Source organism: Tamandua tetradactyla, chromosome 6 (assembly GCF_023851605.1).
Source record: "Tamandua tetradactyla isolate mTamTet1 chromosome 6, mTamTet1.pri, whole genome shotgun sequence".
NCBI lineage: Eukaryota > Metazoa > Chordata > Mammalia > Pilosa > Myrmecophagidae > Tamandua > Tamandua tetradactyla.
In genome coordinates this window covers 90,241,203-90,265,157 of record NC_135332.1, presented here as the reverse complement: position 1 = coordinate 90,265,157, position 23,955 = coordinate 90,241,203, and positions in this window count along the sequence as shown.

Genomic DNA, 23,955 nt, shown 5'->3' with positions numbered 1-23,955 from the left:
TATGTGACTAGTCTTTCACAGGACATTTCCCCTTAGGGGGAGTCCAAAAAACATTTATTGCATGCTTTTTACCTCTCTCTCAACCATGGCAATATGGGGGCTAGCACCCTGGAAAATCCTGTTCATGGCAAATCCTTTCCATTCTCTTAGGTAGTAAGTCAGGCAGTAGGCTCAAACATCTATGATGATGAGTGAGTCAGCTCAGTAGCCTCAGGGTGGTCCTGGACCATCCATCTTCTGAGCGCTCAAGGGCCCCAGGAATGCCCAGGATAGGGAGCCTGATTCCATGGCTTCAAGGGATCAGCACTTGGAATGGCAGGTCAGTGGCCCAAGACACTGGGCACTGGTGCAGAAATCTCTTTTCTCTCTTCCTTAGAAATGGGTGGTGCTTCCAGCATTCTGGCTGACAGTCCATTGGGCTGCTGCTATTAAACTGGAATAATCTTCCCACCACAGAGCTAAGAAAGAAAGAGCTTACTTTCTACTGTGATACTGTCTGGAACAATATAGCCTAGAGAATGGCCAGTGTAGGCCCACAAATGAGACAATCAACTAAAAAGGAAGGAAAGTGGCCAGAAATTCCTTATGCATAGTTTTTTATGACTTTATATCAGGAGAAATCCATGAAGGGCTCTTGCAAATTATGTTATACCCAGGACTCTCAGAAGCTTCCTTCTTATGAATTTTCCTCATGGGAGGGGGCAAATATTTCAAATAATCCTCTCTTAAGTAGCCCTCTCCACTGCAACCTTGTCCAAAACCTGAAGTTCCCCTAAACCCCCTAGTGCGAAGGCTGCAGCATCCCTCAACACCCTCTTTGCCTCCACCCTACTCTAGCCCAGCAAACCATACTCACATTGGGGTCCTGTACCATCCCCCAGGGAAACAATGGAAAAAGAACAGTCTGTTTTCCATTCAGGAAGTTGCAAATGGAAGCACAGAAACCATTTGTGTTCATGTTAAAAGCTATTTTATTGATCCGTCTGCTCCTGATATAAGGATGAACCTCTGAAAATTGACCACAAACACATATGAACGATCTCATGAACACTACTTTTAGTAACTGGGAAGGACTGTGGAGGAGAAAAAGGTAAGGAGAGGAAAGAACAAAGTTCAGCTCATATTGCTCACCATGAATGGCAAAGAGCCACCGGGGCAGAAGCCAGCCAGATCCTGCTGTAAATGTGGGACATTGGAGGCACCAGTATTCTCAGAGATGCCAAAAGTCCCTGGGGTCTTGCCCTAAGTGTGGAAAAGCTGGACACTGGGCCTGGGAGTGCACCAAATCTCAAAGGGGAGTTAAGACCCTTCCAAAGGACTTAGTGACTGCTTCTGAGCAAGACTGAGGAGGCCCAGGGCTGCTAATGGCTCCTTAGACATCATCCAAGAACCTCAGTTTCAACAAGCCCCAGGCAATCTTTGATGCGGGAGGTGAACAATTAATTTTTAAATTAAGGCTGGAGCCACCTACTCTGTTTTGACCTGTTCCATGGTAGGGATGAATTGCTCAGCCCCTCCTTTGTCAAAATAGCAGCATACTTTTAAATCATCAACTCGTAGTAGTACCAAAATGTGCCCATCCCTTTAAAAAAGATCTTTTTCACTCCCTGGGGGCCACCTTCAGACTAATAAACCCAGCTAGTGTTTACCCTCTTGTTTGCCCTGAGATCCTTACTAAATTGAGACCTCCTAGCATCCCAGAAAAGATCTTTAAGCAAATAAGCCCATCTATATAAAATAAAGGCATCCCAAGGCTAGCCTAAAAATAACTCCAAGTGCATTCTTGTTTTCAGTCTTAAATCTTAAAAACTCAGCTTTGTATCCCTCTTCACAGTAACTCTCAATGTCTGCTTGCTTTTAAAAGGCACAAACTTAAATAAAATTCCCAGTCTACTCATTTAAACAGTGCTGCCCCACAGGTTTCAAAATCCCTATATCTTTAAAAATTACCTTAGCAACAGACTATACTAGTCTCCAACTGCCTCAAAGTACAGTCTTGCAATATGTTAATTTTGTAAACTAAAGTATTTCTAAACATATCCATTGCTAACTGAATGAAAACAGAAAGTTGTAAAAAGGTTTAACAGTGTACATTTTATAGTATTGGCTAACAAGCCCTAAGTAAAAATTAAAAATTGCAGAAAGTTTAAGCTCTAGATGGAAAGTTTAAAAATAAAGTTTTGTTTATAGTCACTGATAACTACAAAGAGTTATAAGAAGTTTATAAAATGAATTGTCTGTTATAGTCAATGCTGCTTTCAGTTAAACTGTTCTTAATGAAAAGTTTCAAAAAATTCTTTACCATCCTAATACTCTGTCTAAAAAACAGGTTAATAATATCCTCTCTTAATGTTTATATTAACCTTATCCTTTATTTCAGATACAAGTCTTCTCAGTCTTAAGGATTTATTCTCTCATTTTGTAAAAGTGAGATGATGAAATAGTTTAGCTTTTTATTAGCTAAATTTGCACAGGTAAAATGTTGTTCATATATTAAATTATTTCTATCCTAATATAACAACCAAATTTACTTATCAGTTATAACACTTTAAAGCTTCTCTAAAATTACAGGTGGTCAGCTTTAAGTCAAAGCTTCATCTTCAACAAAAAGAACTTTAAAGGACAAAAAAGACCAGAAGCTTTTCACACCAAACCAATACTGAGGTGAGGATTTTCAGCCTTTCCAACCACCCCTCTAGACTCCTCCCCTCTCAACTTATATAAGATAGCCAGACAGTTATGCATCCCATTAGGCAGGAACTATACCCCCTGATAAACCAGAAGCAACTACAGAAGACAAGCCATCATCCCTTAGCACTCCTTAAGATTAAAGGGTGAGAAGTCTCTGAAGGGGAATTTGAGGCAAGATAGAGCAGGGAGAGAGAAAGCCATGAAGGAACCCTTGAACAAGGATGGTTAATCAAAGTTAGCAGACCCTGTGTCTGGCACAGACACCCTGCCAGGGGCTACCCACTTATGGGAACTAAAAGACCCCCACCCAAATGAGTCACCAATGGAAAAAGGTGGAACCAAATGACCCCTGCCCGAATGAGTCATCCATGGAAAGGGTAGAAACAACTGGTCAACCCAAATGGACTATCTACCACCAGGCACCACCCTGGGGAGGAGGAATGGGGAGGGAAGTAAGTGAAGCAAAACAATAAAAGAGATGGTCCCAATGTTAGGGGCCACTCAACATCCATTTCTCTTTACTTGTTAGAATGCCTGTATAATCCTTTCTCTGCATGTACTTAATACATTTCTTACCTACTTAAAAAAAAGTTGAAGTAGTTCATTACCAGGAGATCTGTCCTACAAGATATGCTAAAAGGAGTCCTTCAGGCTGAAATAAAATATCTCTAGGCAGTAACTTGAAGCCATAAGAAGAAATGAAGATTATTGGTAAATGTAACTATCTAGATAAAGATAAATCCTGTATTATTGTACTTTTGCTTTGTAGTAGCAAGTTTATCCTGATATAACTTAAAAGGGAAATGTACACAAAAACAACTAAATCTATACTAGTGTGCATACAATGTATAAAGATGTAATCTGAGACAATAATATTATACAGAGGAAGGGACATATGTATAGGAGTAGAGTGGGTACTATTGAGAAAAGGTGGTGTTATTCAAACTTGTTAGCTACTGGTTTAGGATGTGTGTTAGTTTGCTAAATGCTGCTGGAATGAAGTAAACTAGAAATGGAAAGCCTCTTAAAAAGGGAATTTATTAAGTCATAAGTTTACAATTCTAAGACCATGAAAATGTTCAAACTAAGGCAACCAGGGAGAAATACCTTGATTTAAGGAAGGCCAATGTCTGTCAAATGGGAAGACTCATGACTAACATCTGCTCATCCTTGTTCCTGGTTCTGTTGCTCCCGGGTTCTGACGTCAGTGGTTTCCTCTCTAAAGGCCTTCACTTAGCTCCTCCAGGACACAGCTCTGGGTTCTGGCTTGCTTAGCATCCGCCGTTCAAATGTCTGCATTTCTGTTGGCTCTGAAGCAACCGTGTTTTCTCCAAAATGTCTCCCCTTTTAAAGGACTCCAGTAAACTAATCAAAACCGACCTTGAATGGGTGGAGTAACATCTCCATCTACTCAAAAGGCCAAATCCACAATTAGGCACATCGCATCTCCATGGAGTAATCTAATCAAAAGGTCATCCCCACAATTGAGTGGGCCATTCTCCATGGACACAATCTAATCAAAGGTTTCTATGCTATGATATTGAATCAGGATTAAAGGACATGGCTTTTCTGGGGTACACAACATTTTCAAACCAGCACAGACTGTTAAGTGTAATCACAAAGGTAACCACTAAGAAAATAACAAAAAAATATAGAGAAGAGGAAAGAGGGAGGTAATCAAAATTATACAGTACAAAATATTAATAAATACCAAAAAGGCAATAATGGAATAAATTTTTAAAACGTAAGATATACAGAACACAAATAGATAAATGACAAAGTAAAAACTTCCTTAACAGTAATTACCTAAATGTAAATGGATTAAACTCTCCTATTACAAGCAGAGATTAGCAGACTGGATTAAAAACACACACACACACACAATCCACCTATATATTCCCCACAAGAGTCTCTCACTTTAGATACAAAGACATGAAGAGGTTGAAAGTAAAAGGACAGGGTTCCAAGATGGCGGCTTAGTAAGGTACGTGCGTCTTAGTTCCTCCTCCTACAAAGCAACTACTAGGTGAACTGAAACAGTGCAGAACAGCTCCCGGGCTATGGCAGGGAATGGACACACAGTGTACCCCAGTCTGGACTGGCTAGTCTGACTGCGAGACTCGGCTGCGGTGAGATCCCCAAGCGGCGCACGATTTCCCGAGCAGCAGCAGCTGCGGCGGCGGAGCTACTCCCTCCCTCCTTCCCGGGCCGGCTGAGAGTCTCGGAGAGGCAAGTTTCCCAAGCCGAGGCAGCCGGGGCCCCTCTTTTGGCGGTGGCTTCGAGTCTCGGCTTCGAGTCTGCGGCTACGAGTCTCGGATCAGAGGGCTATCCAAGCCACGGTGGCCTCCCCTGCCGCGGGCCAGCTTCCTGGCCAGTGGGGAATTCCCCAGGCCGCGGCGGCCGGTGACTGAAGCTCCTCCCCCGTGGGCAACTTCCTGATATGGTGGCGAATTCCCCGGGAACGCTGTGGCCGGGGAACAGCCACAGGGTCCCTCAAGCCACGGCGGCTGACGCCCCCGCCACGCGCGGCCCCTGAACCAACAGAGAGAATTGGATCAGAAATCCCCAGGCCACGGAGATCGGTGACCGGGGGGATCCATTCCAAACACTTGAGACAAACGTGTGCCACGAGCGCCACCTACTGGGCAGGATAAGAAAAACAGAACCAGAGATTTCACAGAAAAATCTTACAACCTTGTTGGGTCTGACACCCAGGGAAATCTGACTAAATGCCCAGATGCCAGCAACAGAAGATAACTGTCCATGCTCAGAAGATTGAGAATATGGCCCAGTCAAAGGAACAAACCAACAGTTCAAATGAGATGCAAGAGCTGAGACAACTAATGCTGAATATACGAACAGAAATGGAAAACCTCTTCAAAAATGAAATCGATAAATTGAGGGAGGGACATGAAGAGGACATGGGCTGAACATGAAGAAGAAATAGAAAAATTGAAAAAACAAATCACAGAACTTAGGAAGTGAAAGATAAAGTAGAAAAGATGGAAAAAACAATGGATACCTACAATGATAGATTTAAAGAGACAGAAGATAGAATTAGTGATTTGGAGGATGGAACATCTGAATTCCAAAAAGAAACAGAATCTATCGGGAAAAGAATGGAAAAATTCGAACAGGGTATCAGGGAACTCAAGGACAATATGAACTGCATAAATATACGTGTTGTGGGTGTCCCAGAAGGAGAAGAGAAGGGAAAAGGAGGAGAAAAACTAATGGAAGAAATTATCACTGAAAATTTCCAACTCTTATGAAAGACCTAAAATTACAGATCCAAGAAGTGCAGCGCACCCAAAGAGATTAGACCCAAATAGGCGTTCTCCAAGACACTTACTAGTTAGAATGTCAGAGGTCAAAGAGAAAGAGAGGATCTTGACAGCAGCAAGAGAAAAACAATCCATCACATACAAGGGAAACCCAATAAGACTATGGGTAGATTTCTCAGCAAACCATGGAAGCTAGAAGACAGTGGGATGATATATTTAAATTACTAAAAGAGAAAAAACTGTCAACCAAGACTCCTATATCCAGCAAAATTATCCTTCAAAAATGAGGGAGAAATTAAAACATTCTCAGACAAAAAGTCACTGAGAGAATTTGTGACCAAGAGACCAGCTCTGCAAGAAATACGAAAGGGAGCACTAGAGTCAGATACAAAAAGACAGAAGAGAGAGGTATGGAGAAGAGTGTAGAAAGAAGGAAAATCAGATATGATATAATATACAGAAGGCAAATGTTAGAGGAAAATATTATCCAAACAGTAATAACACTAAATGTTAATGGACTGAATTCCCCAATCAAAAGACATAGATTGGCAGAATGGATTTAAAAACAGGATCCTTCTATATGCTGTATACAGGAAACACATCTTAGACCCAAAGATAAACATAGGTTGAAAGTGAAAGGTTGGGAAAAGATATTTCATGCAAATAACAACCAGAAAAGAGCAGGAGTGGCTATACTAATATACAACAAATTATACTTCAAATGTAAAACAGTTTAAAAGAGACAAAGAAGGACACTATATACTAATAAAAGGAACAATTAAACAAGAAGACATAACAATCATAAATATTTATGCACCAAACCAGAATGCCCCAAAATACGTGAGGAATACACTGCAAACACTGAAAAGGGAAATAGACTCATATACCATAATAGTTGGAGACTTCAATTCACCACTCTCATCAATGGACAGAACATCTAGACAGAGGATCAATAAAGAAATAGAGAATCTGAACATTACTATAAATGAGCTAGACTTAACAGACATTTATAGGACATTACATCCCACAACAGCAGGATACACCTTTTCTCAGTGCTCATGGATCATTCTCAAAGATAGACCATATGCTGAGTCACAAAGCAAGTCTTAACAAATTTAAAAAGATTGAAATCATACACAACACTTTCTGGGATCATAAAGGAATGAAGTGGGAAATCAATAATAGGCAGAGTGCCAGAAAATTCACAAATACGTGGAGGCTCAACAACACACTCCTAAACAACGAGTGGGTCAAAGAAGAAATTGCTAGAGAAATTAGCAAATACCTCGAGGTGAATGAAAATGAAAACACAACATATCAAAACTTATGGGACGCAGCAAAGGCAGTGCTAAGAGGGAAATTTATTGCCCTAAATGCCTATATCAGAAAGAAGAAAAGGCAAAAATTCAGGAATTAACTATCCATCTGGAAAGAACTGGAGAAAGAACAGCAAACTAATCCCAAAGCAAGCAAAAGGAAAGAAATAACAAAGATTAGAGCAGAAATAAATGAAATTGAAAACATGAAAACAAAAGAGAAAATCAATAAGGCCAGAAGTTGGTTCTATGAGAAAATCAATAAGATTGATGGGCCCTTAGCAAGATTGACAAAAAGAAGAAGAGAGAGGATGCAAATAAATAAGATCAGAAATGGAAGAGGAGACATAACTACTGACCTCACAGAAATAAAGGAGGTAATAACAGGATAATATGAACATCTTTATGTTAATAAATACAACAATTTAGAGGAAATGGATGGGTTCCTGGAAAGACATGAACAACCAACTTTGACTCAAGAAGACATAGATGACCTCAACAAACCAATCACAAGCAAAGAAATTGAATCAGTCATTCAAAAGCTTCCTAAAAAGAAAAGTCCAGGACCAGACGGCTTCACATCTGAATTCTATCAAACATTCCATAAAGAATTAGTACCAACTCTCCTCAAACTCTTCAAAAAAATCGAAGCAGAGGGAAAACTACCTAATTCATTCTATGAAACCAACATCACCCTCATACCAAAACCAGGCAAGATATTACAAAAAAAGAAAACTACAGGCCAATCTCTCTAATGAATATAGATGCAAAAATCCTCAATAAAATTCTAGCAAATCGTATCCAACAACACATTAAAAGAATTATACATCATGACCAAGTAGGATTCATCTCAGGTATGCAAGGATGGCTCAACATAAGAAAATCAATTAATGTAATACACCATATCAACAAATCAAAGCAAAAAAAATCACATGATCATCTCAATTGATGCAGGAAAGGCATTTGACAAGATTCAACATCCTTTCCTGTTGAAAACACTTCAAAAGATAGGAATACAAGGGAACTTCCTTAAAATGATAGATGGAATATATGAAAAACCCACAGCTAATATCATCCTCAATGGGGAAAAACTGAAAATTTTCCCCCTAAGATCAGGAACAAGACAAGGATGTCCATTATCACCACTATTATTCAACATCGTGTTGGAGGTTCTAGCCAGAGCAATTAGACAAGAAAAAGAAATACAAGGCATCAAAATAGGAAAGGAAGAAGTAAAACTATCACTGTTTGCAGACAATATGATACTATACGTCGAAAACCCGGAAAAATCCACAACAAAACTACTAGAGCTAATAAATGAGTACAGCAAAGTAGCAGGTTACAAGATCAACATTCAAAAATCTGTAGCATTTCTATACACTAGCAATGAACAAGCGGAGGGGGAAATCAAGAAATGAATCCCATTTACAATTGCAACTAAAAGAATAAAATACCTTGGAATAAATTTAACTAAAGAGACAAAAAATCTATATAAAGAAAACTACAAAAAACTGATAAAAGAAATCACAGAAGACCTAAATAGATGGAAGGGCATACCGTGTTCATGGATTGGAAGAGTAAATATAGTTAAGATGTCAATCCTACCTAAATTGATTTACAGATTCAATGCAATACCAATCAAAATCCCAACAACTTATTTTTCAGAAATAGAAAAACCAATAAGCAAATTTACCTGGAAGGGCAGGGTGCCCCGAATTGCTAAAAACATCTTGAGGAAAAAAAATGAAGCTGAAGGTCTCGCACTGCCTGACTTTAAGGCATATTATGGAGCCACAGTGGTCAAAACAGCATGGTATTGGCATAAAGATAGATATATCGACCAATGTAATCGAATAGAGTGCTCAGATATAAACCCTCTCATCTATGGACATTTGATCTTTGATAAGGCAGTCAAGCCAACTCACCTGGGACAGAACAGTCTCTTCAATAAATGGTGCCTAGAGAACTGAATATCCATATGCAAAAGAATGAAAGAAGACCCATATCTCACACCTTATACAAAAGTTAACTCAAAATGGATCAAAGATCTAAACATTAGGTCTAAGACCATAAAACAGTTAGAGGAAAATGTAGGTAGATATCTTATGAATCTTACAATTGGAGGCGGTTTTATGGACCTTACACCTAAAGCAAGAGCACTGAAGAAGAAAATAAATAAATGGGAGCTCCTCAAAATTAAACACTTTTGTGCATCAAAGAACTTCATCAAGAAAGTAGAAAGACAGCCTTCACAATGGGAATTAATATTTGGAAACGACATATCAGATAAAGGTCTAGTATCCAGAATTTATAATGAGATTGTTCAACTCAACAACAAAAAGACAGCCAACCCAATTACAAAATGGGAAAAAGACTTGAATAGACACCTCTCAGAGGAGGAAATACAAATGGCCAAAGACACATGAAGAGATGCTCAATGTCCCTGGCCATTAGAGAAATGCAAATCAAAACCACAATGAGATATCATCTCACACCCACCAGAATGGCCATTATCAACAAAACAGAAAATGACAAGTGCTGGAGAGGATGCGGAGAAAGAGGCACACTTATCCACTGTTGGTGGGAATGTCATATGGTGCAACCACTGTGGAAGGCAGTTTGGCAGTTCCTCAAAAAGCTGAATATAGAATTGCCATATGACCCAGCAATACATTGTTGGGAATCTACTCAAAGGAATTAAGGGCAAAAACTCAAACGGACATTTGCACACCAATGTTTATAGCAGCGTTATTTACAATTGCAAAGAGATGGAAACAGCCAAAATGTCCATCAACAGACGAGTGGCTAAACAAACTGTGGTATATACATACGATGGAATATTATGCAGCTTTAAGGCAGGATAAACTTATGAAGCATGTAATAACATGGATGGACCTAGAGAACATTATGCTGAGTGAGTCTAGCCAAAAACTAAAAGACAAATACTGTATGGTCCCAATGATGTGAATCGACACTCGAGAATAAACTTGGAATATGTCATTAGTAACAGAGTTCAGCAGGAGTTAGAAACAGGGTAAGATAATGGGTAATTGGAGCTGATGGGATACAGACTGTGCAATAGGAGTAGATACAAAAACTCAAAAATGGACAGCACAATAATACCTAATTGTGAAAGTAAAAGGACAGAAGAGACATTCCATGCAAACAGTAACAACAAAAAAAAAACATTTATAGATTGTTGCATTATTGTCAGACAAAAGAGATTAATTTCAAAAAGTTACAAGAGATGAAAATTGTGAACCTCTATGCAGTTAGCAACAAAGCCCCTGAACACATGAAGAAAATGGACAGACTTGAAGAGAGAAATAGAGGGCTCTACATTAATAGTACAATGCACAATAGTCAATACACCTTCAAGAAGGGGTACGACATCTACAAAGAAGCCGGTAAAGACATAGGAGACTTAAACAATGCTGTGAACCAACTATATGTATAAAATACTTTATGCAACTACAGTACAAAACACATTTGTGCTCACAGTATATTCTCTAGGATAGACCATATGTTAGATCACAAAACAAAGCTCAACAAACTTAAAAAGATTGAAAATCATATAAGGTATCTTTCCTAACCACCACAGCATGAAACTAGAAATCAACAACAGAGGGAGAACTGGAAAATTCTCAAACATGTGGAAATTCAACAATATGCTTTTAAGCTAGCCATGAGTCAAAGAATAAATCACAAGGACAGTAGAAAATATCTTGAGATGAATGAAAATGAGAACACAACATAACAAACTTATAGGAAACAGCAAAGGCAGTGCTCAGAGGAAAATTGATGGCTCTAAATATTTATATTTAAAAAGAAAAAAGTTCTCCAATAAATAACCTATCAACACACTTGGTGGAACTAGAAAGATAAAAGCAAAGTAAACCTAGAGTTAAACAGAAAGAAGGAAATAACAAAGATTAGAGCAGCAATAAATGAAAGAGAGAGCATAAAAACAGTTGAGAGAATCAACAAAAACAAAAATTGGTTCACTGAAAAAAATACTCTAAAATTGACAAATCTTTAGATGGACTGACAGAGAAAAAAGAAAGGATGGAGAAATAAAAACTAGAAATGAAATGGGGACATTGACTCTCAAACTTAGAGAAATAAAAAGGATTATAAGAAGATCTTATAAACAACTGTATCCCAACAAATTAGACAACCTAGAGGAAATGGACAAAATATACCTAAACTGACTCAAGAATAAAAAGATCTCAAAAGATCAATAAGAAGTAAAAAGATTCAATAAGAAATAAAAAAAACCCTCGCAATAAAGAAAAGTATAGGACTTTATGGCTTCTCTGTTAATTTTACCAAGAATTCAAGGAAGAATTAATACCAATCCTTCCCAAACTCTTTCAAAACACTGAAGAGGAGTGAACAGGATTTAATTCATCCTATGAAGACAGAATTACCCTACTATCAAGCCAGATAGATACACCATAAAAAATTACCGAGCAATATCCGTTGTGAATATAGGTGCAAAAATCCTCCAAAATACTAGCAAATTGGACCTATGTGCACATAAAAAGGATTACACACTGCAATCAAGTGAGATTTATTCCAGGAGGGCACAGATGGTTCAACATAAGAAAATAAATCAATGTAATATACTACATTAAGAGAATGAAAGAGAAAATTTGCAGGCTCATTTCAAATGATGTATAAAAGGCATTTGGCAATATCCAACCCCCTTTCTTGAGAAAAACGCACAGAAAATTAGAAATATAAGGGAGCTTCCACAGCATGATAAAGGGTGCATGTGAAAAATCAACAGCTAGTATTATACTTAAGCTCAAGCTTTCATCATAAGATCAGAACAAGACAAATGTCTACTTATCACAACAGCTGCTCAATGTCATACAGAAAGTTCTAAGTAGAGCAATTAGGGAAGAAAAATAAATACAAGGCATCCAAACTGGAAAGGGAGAGCAAAACTATCCCTATTGACAAATGACATGAGCCTTTGTATAGAAAATTCAGAAGAACTGATAAGAAAGTTACTAGAACTAATAAACATACTCAGCAAAGTGGCAGGGAATAAGATCAATACACAAAAGTTAGTGGTGTTTCTATGCACCAGTATGTGGTTTGAAATTATGTACCCCAGAACGAGCCATGCTTTATTCCTGATCCAATCTTATGGGGCCAGACCTATTGTTTAGCATGGGAAACTTTGGATTGTTTCCATGAAGATGTGACACACCAAAATTTGGCTGTGGCCTTTTGATTAGTTGGAGATGTGATTCCAACCACTCAAGGTGAGTCTTGATTAGTTTACCAGAGTCCTTTAAAAGGGGAAACATTTTGGAGAAACCTCAGATGCAGATGCTTGGAGAACAGAAGTGACAGAGCCAATATGAGACCTAGACATTTGGAGATGCAGGGCCCAGCAAACATCACCATGTGCTTTCTCATGAGATGCTAAACAAGCCAGAACCTGGACAGAGCCAAGGGAAACCAAAAGATGAAACCTAGCCCTGAAGAAGCTAAGTGAGGATCCCCTGCAGGAAACAGGCTGAAAACAATGGAGCCCAGGAGCAAGGGACCAGCAGATGCCAGCCAGGTGCCTTTCCAGCTGACAGAGGTATTCCAGATTGCATTAGCCTTTCTTGAGTGAAAGTAGCCTCTTTTTTGGTGCAGTCCATTTCTAGTATATTGCATTCTGGCAGCTTTAGCAAACCAAAACAACCAGCAATAAACAAACCAAAAATGAAATCAAGAAAACAATTCCATTTACAATAGTAAACAACTCAATTTACAATAGCAACTAAAAGAAAGAACAAAATATCTAGGAAAGCTTTAAATAAGGATGTAAAGGCCTTGTATGCAGAAAACCACAAATCATTACTGAAAAAAATTCAAGAAGAGCTAAATTAATGGAAAGGTAGTCCATGCACATGAATTGAAAGTCCTGATATTATTAACATGTCAATACTAACCAAAGAGATCTAAAGACTGAATGCAACCCCAATATAAAATAATAACAGTCTTCTTTTAAGAAGTAGAAAAGCTAATCACCAAATGCATATGGAAGGTCAAGGGACCCTGAATAGGTAAAACCAAATTGAAAAAGAAAAACAAATGTGGAGGAGAAACACTCCCTAATTTCAAAACTTACTACAAAGCTAAAGTAATTAAAACAGTGTGGTACTGGCACAAGGGCAGACTAACACATCAATGGAGTAGTTTGGAGTGTGCAGAAATAAACCCATGCATCTATGGCCAGATGACTTGAAAAAAAAAAAGCAGTTTTATTCAGACACCATACAATCCACCCAAAGTGTACAATCAATGGCTCTCAATGAATTGTGAATTCATCACTGTTCTAGTTTGCTAGCTTCCAGAATATGATATACCAGAAACAATGGCTTTTAAAAAGGAGAATTTATTAAGCTGCAAGTTTAGAGTTCGAAGGCCATGAAAATTTCCAAATTAAAGCAAAGCTGTAAAAATATCCTAATTAAGACACCAAAAAGAGGTTGCCTTCATTCAAGAAAGGCTGATGCAGTTCAGAGTTTCTTTCTCAACTGGGACGGCACATGATGAACATGGTGATGTCTGCTAGCTTTCTTTCTAGGCTTCCTGTTTCACGAAGCTCCCCTGGGGGCATATTTCTTCTTCATCTCCAAAGGTCCCCAGCTGCATGGGCTCTCATGGTTCTCATATCTCTGAAGCTTTCTCCAAAATGTTCCCTCTTTTCATTCTGGAACTGGGGTTATTTCCTTTCTGAGCTCTCTCCTTGAAGGACAGTGGTGAGGGGAAATCCTCCCAGTGGGCAGAAGTTCGAGTAGTGCACCTGGTTGTTCATTTTGCTTGGAGAACAGGCCAGAGGTATGTTTGTATATTGACTCATAGGCTGTTGCTAATGGTTTGGCTGGATGGTCAGGGACTTGGAAAGACCATAATTGGAAAATTGGTGACAAAGAGGTCTGGGGAAGAAGTATGTGGATAGACCTTTCTGAGTGGGCTAAAAACATGAACATATTTGTGTCCCATGTGAATGCGCACCAGAGGGTGACTTCAGCAGAGGAAGGTTTTAATAATCAAGTGGATAAGATGACCCGTTCTGTGGATACCAGTCAGCCTCTTTCCCCAGCAACTCCTGTCATTGACCAATGGGCTCATGAACAAAGTGGTCATGGTGGTAGGGATGGAGGTTATGCATGGGCTCAGCAACATGGACTTCCACTCACCAAGGCTGACCTGGCTACAGCCACTGCTGAGTGCCCAGTCTGCCAGCAGCAGAGACCCACACTCAGCCCCCGATATGGCACCATTCCCTGAGGTGACCAGCCAGCTACATGGTGGCAGGTTGATTACATTGGAGCACTTCCTTCATGGAAGGGGCAGCGATTTGTTCTAACTGGAATAGACACATACTCTGGATATGGGTTTGCTTTCTTTGCATACAATGCTTCTTTCAAAACTGCTATCTGTGTACTTACAGAATGCCTTATCCATAGTCATGGTATTCTACACACCATTGCTTTTGATCAAGGAACACACTTCACAGCAAATGAAATGCAGGAATGGGCACATGATCATGAAATTCTCTGCTCTTACCATGTTCCCCATTATCCAGAAGCAGCTGGACTGATAGAACGGTAGAATGGCTTTTTGAAAACTCAATTACGGTGCCAACTAGGTGGCAATACCTTGAAGAACTGGGATAATGTTCTCCAGGAAGCTGCGTATGCTCTGAATCAGCATCGGCTGTACGGTGCTGTTTCTCCCATAGCCAGGATCCATGGGCCCAAGAAACAAACGGTGGAAATAGGAGTGGCACCACTCACTATTACCCCTACTGATCCACTAGGAAAATTTTTGCTTCCTGTCCCTGCAACCTTGAGCTCTGTTGCTCTACAGGTTTTAGTTCCAAAAGAGGAAACAACAATGATTCCATTGAACTGGAATCTAAGACTTCCACCTGGTCACTTTGGGCTACTCATGCCCCTGGATCAACAAGTCAAGAAGGGGATTACATTACTGGCTGGGGTGATTGACCCTGACTATCAGGGGGAAATAAAACTGCAACTACCCAATGGAGGTAAAGAAGAGATTTTCTGGAATATAGGAGATACCCTAGGGCGTCTTTTTGTACTACCATACCCTGTGATTAAAATCAATGGAAAACTGCAACAACCCAATCCAGACAGGACCGCCAATGGCTCTGAAACTTCAAGAATGAAGGCTTGTGTCATCCCACCAGTCAAAGAACCATAGCCATCTGAATTGCTTGCTGAGGGTAAAGGGAATAGGTAGTGGAAGAAGGTAGTGGTAAATATGAACCAAGACCACATGATCAGTTTAAGAAACGAGGACCATAATGCAGTTTTGTTCATGTTATAATATTTAAGTTGTTAGTTATCAAGTTTAAGAATGAATATACCCAAAGACTTGCATCCTATTCTAGGGAGATTTAATGTGTTTCCAGTTGTATGCAGGACAGTTAGGCATTGTTAGGTGAGGAAAAAACCTGTCTTTTATTGTTTTCTATTTAGAAATTAAGTTTGGTTTAAGGTGATGTATATAGCTGTAAGTTGACAAGGGGTGGACTGTCAGGGTCAGGTTCATGTGTCAACTTGACCAGGTGGTGGTACCCATTTGTCTGGTTGGGCAAGTGCCTGCCTGTCTGTTGCTATGAGGACATTTCATAGAATTAAATCATGATCATGTCGGCTGCATCCACAGTTGATTCCATTTGTAATCAGACATTGGGAGTGTTTTCTGCAATGAATGACATTTAATCTAATCAATGGAAGGCTTTTAAGGAGGATTCAGAAGAGACAGTTTGTCTATTCTTGTCTTGGCTGGCGAGACTCTTCTGTGAAATATGTCCAGACCGTCCATTGGAGTTGTCAGCTTCACAGCCTGCCATATGGATTTTGGACTCTGTTCCCATGGTTACATGAGATGCTTTTATAAATTTTATATTTACAGATATTTCCTGTTGATTCTGTTTCTCTAGAGGACCCTAACTAATAAAATTACTTTGCTGCTCTTTTTCCAATTCCTCCAAGGGTATAGTTAGGTCTTCGATTTTCATTTTTTTCTATTTTTTTTTTTTAGGGAAAGTGCCTTTATTATTAATATTTTTGGATCATATCATAAGTGCACAATTTTTTTTTACATTTTTCATAATATTATCCTATAGCTGTGCATTTATCATCACAATGGACTTTTTCTTTTTGTGAAAAATAAGATATATACAAAAAAGGAATAAATTTCAAAGTAGGGCACAGCAATTAGTTGTAAAACAGATTTAAGAGTTTGGTATGGGTTACAGTTCCACAATTTTAGGTTTTGAGTTCTAGCTGCTCTAAGGTACTGGAGACTAAAAGAAATATCAATACACTGACTCAGCACATATTCTCATTTGTTAAACCTTACCTTCTCTGTATAACTCCACCATCACCTTTGATCTTTCTCCCACAACTAGGGGTATTTGGGTTATGCCCATTCTAACTTTTTCACATTGGGAGGGATTGTCAATAACATAGGATAGCGGGATGGAATTAGTTGATGTTCTGGAGAGACTGGCCCCTCTTCATTATAGGACTTATCTAGTCCAGGGACCCATCTGGAGGTTGTAGTTTTCTGGAAAGTTACCATATTGTATGGAACTTTTGTAGAATCTTATATAATGCCATAGGTATTCTTTGGGATTGTCAGGAATGGTTTCAGTTGGGGCTTGACAAGTTATGATAGGTAGCAATGTCTAACTAAAGCTTACATAAGAATGACCTTCAGAGTAGCCTCTCTATTCTATTTGAACTCCCTCAGCCACTGATATCTTATTTGTTGCACTTCTTTTCCATCTTTTGGTCAGGATGGCATTGTTGATCCCATGGTGCCAGAGCCAGGCTCAATCCTGGAAGTCACCTCCCACATTGCCAGGCAGACTTTCCCCCCAATTGTCATGTCGCATATCGTGGGGAGGGCCATGGTTTCAATTGCAAAGCTGGGCTTAGAGAGAGAGGGGCCACATCTGAGCAACAAAAGAGGTCCTCCAGAGGTGACTCTTAGCCATACCTATAGGTCGGCTAAGCTTCTTCACTACATACATAAGCTTCACAAGAGCAAGCCTCAAGATCAAGGGTTTGGCCTATTGATTTGGGTGTCCCTAATGTTTGACCCAGTATCCAGGGTTTCCCCAGTGGTAAAGTTTAACAGTTCTGTATTTTTTCTTTCATCCCTCAAGGGCTTTTGCAAATACTTTTTTATTATCTGCTTAATATACTCTGAGATGTATCCAGGCATTCCATTAAGCTGTACAGGATTAATGGCCCTCATTCTCACTCTGGGCCCCCTGCATTTGGATTGTTTAAATGCTCTATCCAGGCAGGTTTAGTTAGATTATGTGCTACTGCAAATTTAGTTTCTGGATAAACTAAACCTTTCTTTCTTAGGTGAAAGTTCTAAGATACAGACAAAGTGCCCTAGGTTTTTAAGAACATTCAATATGCCTGGCAAAACTCACAAGTGATGAGACTGAAGAGATAATGAATTTGAAAGTATTCTCCATGGCTTATGTAATGCCACACCAGTGTTACTGTTGAAGTTTTATTTTCCCCTGTTTTCTCCCATGTAGATCATTTTGTTTCTTTAGGCTGAATGTTTTCTGGCATACATTATATCTCCAGTGTGAATGCTTATATTATGTAAAGAGGAATTTTTGGGAAAGAAGCTGGAGATGAAAAGAATGACGTAAAAGAATGACCCCCCCCCCCGCCAAAAAAAAAAAAAAAAGAAAGAAAAGAAAAGGAAAGGAGAGGAAATAAGAAGAGAGGAAAGAGAAGGGAGTAAGAATGAGAATGGTAAATGGCGAAGTAAGAGAAAAATGTGCAATGAGAGCAGGAAAATCGAGAAATAGAGATGGCGAGAAATGCTCTAGGAACATTCACTTTTTCCTTGAAGCCCCCACACCCTATGTCGTCTGCTTGCCCTCTGGGTCAGTTCATTAGGGGAGGTGGGTGGGGCACTGCTTTACTAAGTCTGAAGGGGCTCAGGAATTTATTTCTATATATTTTTCCAGATGATACTGATAGGAAGCCAGGTTTGGGTATCACTGCCCTGTCTTGAATGGCACCTTAAACAATATATCACTCCTATTTATTCCTTAATAGGTACACTTTCAGTAGAGTTGTTATGAATGGATTCAAGAGAACAGGAGACAGCAGAAACTCATTACAGGGAAAAGAACTTTTAAAAGATATTATTCAGTGTCTTCTTTTTAAGAAGTTTGTATTGTAAGTAAGATCTTGGTAATCAGAACCTCTGAGGTTTTTAAAATAGACTACTGATTTTCTTTTAAATAACCTTATGAGTTCCTTAGAGTAAATAGAGGAAAAATGTAGAGGTGCAAAATAAAAGGTGTGGGCTAGCTATCCATTTATTAAATATAATTTCATGTGTCTTAAAACAATAATCACCTTATTGCATTTTAATATTAAGAGTAAATAATGACTTGCAATGTACGTTACCTTTAATGCATTGCCAATGCAACATTTTTTTTTGCCTATTAAACTCTTGCTAAAATAAAATTTAAAAAATACAGACAAGGTGTTCCTTACCCCTGTAAATGGAATTACCTTAATTCCTACCTCTAGAGCTTCATTCTTATCTCTAAATACCAGGTTATACATGTATAAAGCTGCCTCTCAAAATCCAGAAATAATATTTACTGCCTCAGACTAAATGTGACTGCTGTAAGAGCTTACAATCTAAGCCCCAGTTTTCTCATAAATGTTTTCTAAATGAAATACTACAATATTTGCTTTTTTGCTTCTGGCTCATTTTGCCCCACCAAATGCCCCACATGTTCATTCACATCGTTGTGTGCCTCATAACTTTGTGCCCGTCTGTAGTGGCACAGTGTTCCATTATATGTATCCACTATTATTCACCAATCTCCTTCTCAGCCAGTGCATCTTTCAGCCACCTCCATCCACTGGGCTCATGTATAACATCCAAAGTCAACAGTCTATCAATACTCTCAATTTTGGATAATTTCATTGTTCCCAAGAGAAAGATAGGCAATAAACACATCCTCACCAAGTGGAAACCTCCCCATAAACCCTTGTTTCTCCCACCATTATATACCCCTGGTATCGCAGCAGTGTTGATGTTTTCTTGTTATACATAGCCCATAGCATGCAATAGCATTCCCCTTCCTATATAACCCCCAAATTATACACTCTTCATACAGGATTCATACCTTCACAGTAGTTCATTCAAGAACTTATTTATATTTGTCTTAATCAGTGGGACACAAGGGTCTATACAACCACTTTCAATCATGTTCACCTTCAATATGGTAATATTATTTATCGTTCCACTACTGAACTGCCTTCACTTTTATCTATTCCCTTACAATTAAGATCAACCTCATTAGCTAACTATCCACCCATCTTAAGCTTCTGTGTATCTCTAGGTCTCCTATATTCTGCATTATAAGCCTCTGATTTTATCTTTACTATGGTAATAAAAGTGGAATCATACAGCATCTATCCTTTTGAGTCTAGTTTATTTCAATCAGCATTATGTCCTCAAGGCTCATCCATCTTGTCATCTTGTTCAGGATATTGTTTTGTCTCACTGCTGCATAATACTCCATCATATGCATATACCACATTTTGTTAATCCACTCATCTGTTGATGGGCACTTGGATTGTTTCCACTTTTTGACAATTTTGAATAATGCTACCATGAACATTGATGTGCAAATCTCTGTGTCACTGCTTTCAGCTGTTCTTGGTATATACTGAGTAGTGTTATTTCTGGGACATAGGACAACTCGATATTTAGTTTTCTGAGGAACCATCAGACTGTCTTCCATAGCGGCTGTACCATTGTATATTCCCAGCAGCAGGACATGCATGTCCCAATTTGTTCACATCCTTTCCTACATTTGTAGTTTCCTGTTGTTTAATAGCAGCCATTCTTATAGGTGTGAGGTGGTATCTCATTGTAGTCTTGACTTGTATTTCCCTGATAGCTAATGAAAATGAGCATCTCTTCATGTGCTTTTGTGCCATTTGTATTTGCTCTTCAGAAAAATGCCTATTCATATCTTTAGATCATTTTATAATTGCATTGTTTGTTCTTTTGTTGTTGAGTTGTGTGATTTCTTTATGTATACAGGATATCAGATGTTTATTGATGTGTGATTTCCAAGTATTTTCTTCCACTGAGTTGGCTGCCTCTTCACCTTTTTGACAAAGTCTTTTGAGGCACAAAAGCTTTTGATTCTGAGGAGTTCCCATTTATCTATTTTTTTCTTTTGTTGCTTGTGCTTTGGGTGCAATATTTAGGATGCTACCTCCTATTACCAGATCTGAAAGATGTCTCCCTACATTTTCTTCTAGGAGCTTTATGGTACTGGTTCTTGTATTTAGGTGTCTGATCCACTTTGAATTAATTTTGTATAGGGTGTAAGGTAAGGGTTGGCTTTCATTCTTTTGGCTATTGATATCCAGTTCTCCCATACCCATTCATTGAAAAGACAATTTTGTCCCAGGTAAGTGGATTTGAGGACCTTGTCAAAAATCAGTTTATCATAGATTTAATTGTCTATTTCTGCACTTTTGATTCATTTCCACTGGTCAATACTTCTGTCTTTGTGCCAGTAACATGCTGTTTTGACCACTGTGGCTTTATAATAAGCTTTAATGTCAGGAAGGTTTATTCCTCCCACTTCAGTCTTCTTTTTCAGGTTGCTTTTAGCTATTCCGGGTCTCTTTCCCTTTCAGATAAATTTGGTAACTAGCTTTTCCAAGTCTTTAAAGTAGGTTGTTGAATTTTGATTGGCACTGTGTTGAATGTGTAGATCAATTTGGATAGAACTGACATCTTAATTATATTTAACTCTCCTAACCATGAGCAGGGAATATCTTTCCACCTATGTAGATCTTCTTTGATTACTTTTAGCAATGTTATGTAGTTTTCTATGTACATGTCCTTTATGTCCCTAGTTAACTTCATTCCTAGGTACTTAATTCTTTTAGTTGTTATTTTGAATGGAATTTTTTCCTTAACTGACTCCTCAGTTAGGTCATTGCTTGTGTATAGAAATGTTACTGATTTCTGTACATAAATTTTATATCCCACCACCTTGCTGAATTTGTTTATTAGCTCAAGTAACAGTGCTGTAGATTTCTCAGGATTTTCCAAGTTTAGTATTTTGTCATCTGCAAATAATGAAAGTTTTACTTCTTCCTTTCCAATTTAGATGCCTTTTGTTTCTCTGGCCTGCCTGATTGCTCTAGCTAGAACTTCTAGCACAAAGTTGAATGGTATTGGTGACAGAGGGCATCTTTGTCGCATTCCTGATCTTAGGGGGAGAGCTTTCAGTCTCTCTCCATTGAGTATGATGTTGGCTGTTGTTTTTTCATAGATTTCCTTTATCATATTGAGGAAGTTACCTTTGATCCTTATCTTTTGAAGTGTTTTTATCAGAAAAGGATGTTAAATTTTGTGAAATGCTTTTTCAGCATCAATTGAGATGGTCATGATTTTTCCCTTTCGATTTCTTAATGTGCTGTATTACATTAATTGATTTTCTTATGCTGAACCCTCCTTGCATTCCTGGTATAAACTCCATTTGGTCGTGGTGTAAAAATTCTTATAATGTGCTGTTGAATTAGATTTGCTAATAATTTTTTGAGAATTTTTACATCTATGTTCATTAGGGAGATTGGTCTGTAGTTTTCCATTCTTGTAGCCTCTTTACCCAGTTTTGGTATTAAAGTGATGTTAGCATCATAAAATGAGTTAGGTAGTGTTCCTTTTTCCTCAAGTTTTTGGAAAAGTTTGAGCAGGATTGGTGTTAATTCTTTTTGGAATGTTTGATAAAATTCCCCTGTGAAGCCGCCTGGCTCTGGGCTTTTCTTTGTAGGAAGATTTCTGATGACTGATTGAATCTCTTTACTTGTGATTGGTTTGTTGAGATCTTCTATTTCTTCTTCATTTAGTATAGTCTGTTTGTGTGTTTCCAGGAATTTGTCTGTTTCCTCTAAGTTGTCTAGTTTGTTGGCATATAGTTGTTCATAGTATCCTCTTATGATTTTTTAAAAATTTCTTCAGGGTCTGTGGTATTGACCTCCCTCTCATTTCCCTTTTTCTTTCTTTCTTTCTTTTTTTTTGCATCCTCTCTCTTTTTTTGTTTTGTCAGCCTTGCTAGTGGCCTGTCAATTTTATTGATTTTCTCAAAGAACCAACTTTTTGTTTTATTGATTCTTTCTATTGATCTTTTGTTCTCCAATTCATTTAACTTTGCTTTAATCTTTGTTATTTCTCTTCTTCTATTTGCTTTGAGGTTAGTTTGCTGTTCTTTCTCAAATTCCTCCAGGTGAGCAATCAATGAAGTCCCCAATTCTTGCCCTTTCTTGTTTTTTAATATAGGCATTTAGGGCAACAAATTTCCCTCTCAGCACAATCTTCACTGCATCTTATAAATCTGTTGTGTTGTATTCTCATTGTCATTTGTCTCCAGATAGCTACTGATTTCTCTAGCAATTTCTCCTTTGACCCACTGATTATTTGTGTGTGTGTTATTTTATCTCCATATATTTGTGAAAGTTCTTAGTCTTTGGTGGTTGTTGATTTCCAGTTTCATTACATTGTGTAAGAGAAAGTGCTTGGAGTAATTTCAATGTTGTTAAATTTATAAAGATCTGTTTTGTGCCCCAGCATATGATCTATCCTTGAGAATGTTCCATGAGCACTAGAGAAGAATGTATCTCCTGTTGTTTTGGGGTGTAATGACATATATATGTCTGTAAGTTCTAATTCATTTACCACATTGTTTACGTTCTCTATTTCCTTGTTGATCCTCTGTCTGGTTGTTCTATCTATAGAAGAGAGTGGTGTATTGAAGTCTATTATTGTTGCTGAAACATCTATCAATCCCTTCAGTTTTGCCAATGTCTGCCTCATATCCTTTGGAGCTCCTTAATTGGGGGTGTAGACATTTATGATTGTTATTTCTTCTTGGTGAATTGCCCCTTTCCTAATATATAATGTCCCTCTTTGTCTTTTATGATGTCTTTCCATTTAAAGCCTATTTTGCCTGATATTAGTATAGCTACTCCTGGTTTCTTTTGGTTACAGCTTGTGTAGAACATCTTTTTCTATCTTTTCACTTTCCATCTATTTGTATTATTGTGTCTAAGATGAGTCTCTTGTGAGCAACATATAGCTGGATTATATTTCTTAGCGCATTCTGCCAATCTGTTTCTTTTAATTGTTAGATTTATTTGATTAACATTCAAAGTAATTACTGTCAAGGCATTTCTTTTTTTTTTAATAACTAGACTAAAACAATTTTATTTATCTCCAATTCAGAAAGGAAATGACAGAAGCCATGTGGTGTATTGAGCTACTGGATGTGCTGGTTTGGTAGGTGGTCAAATGGGGACTCAAAACCAGAGCACCTCTACATGACCTCTCCAGCATGGAGATCTGGGGAGAGTCATATTTTATGTGGCAGCCCAGGGCCCTTGCGAATGGTCCAAGTGATGTGCACAGAAGCTGTCTCAGAATGTTACACTTTATTCTTCCAAGTCTTCAAGACCAATCCAGATTCATAGGAGAATTTGACCGTGTCCTCAAGTGAGAGAAGTAGTGAAGAATTTGCCAGCATCTTC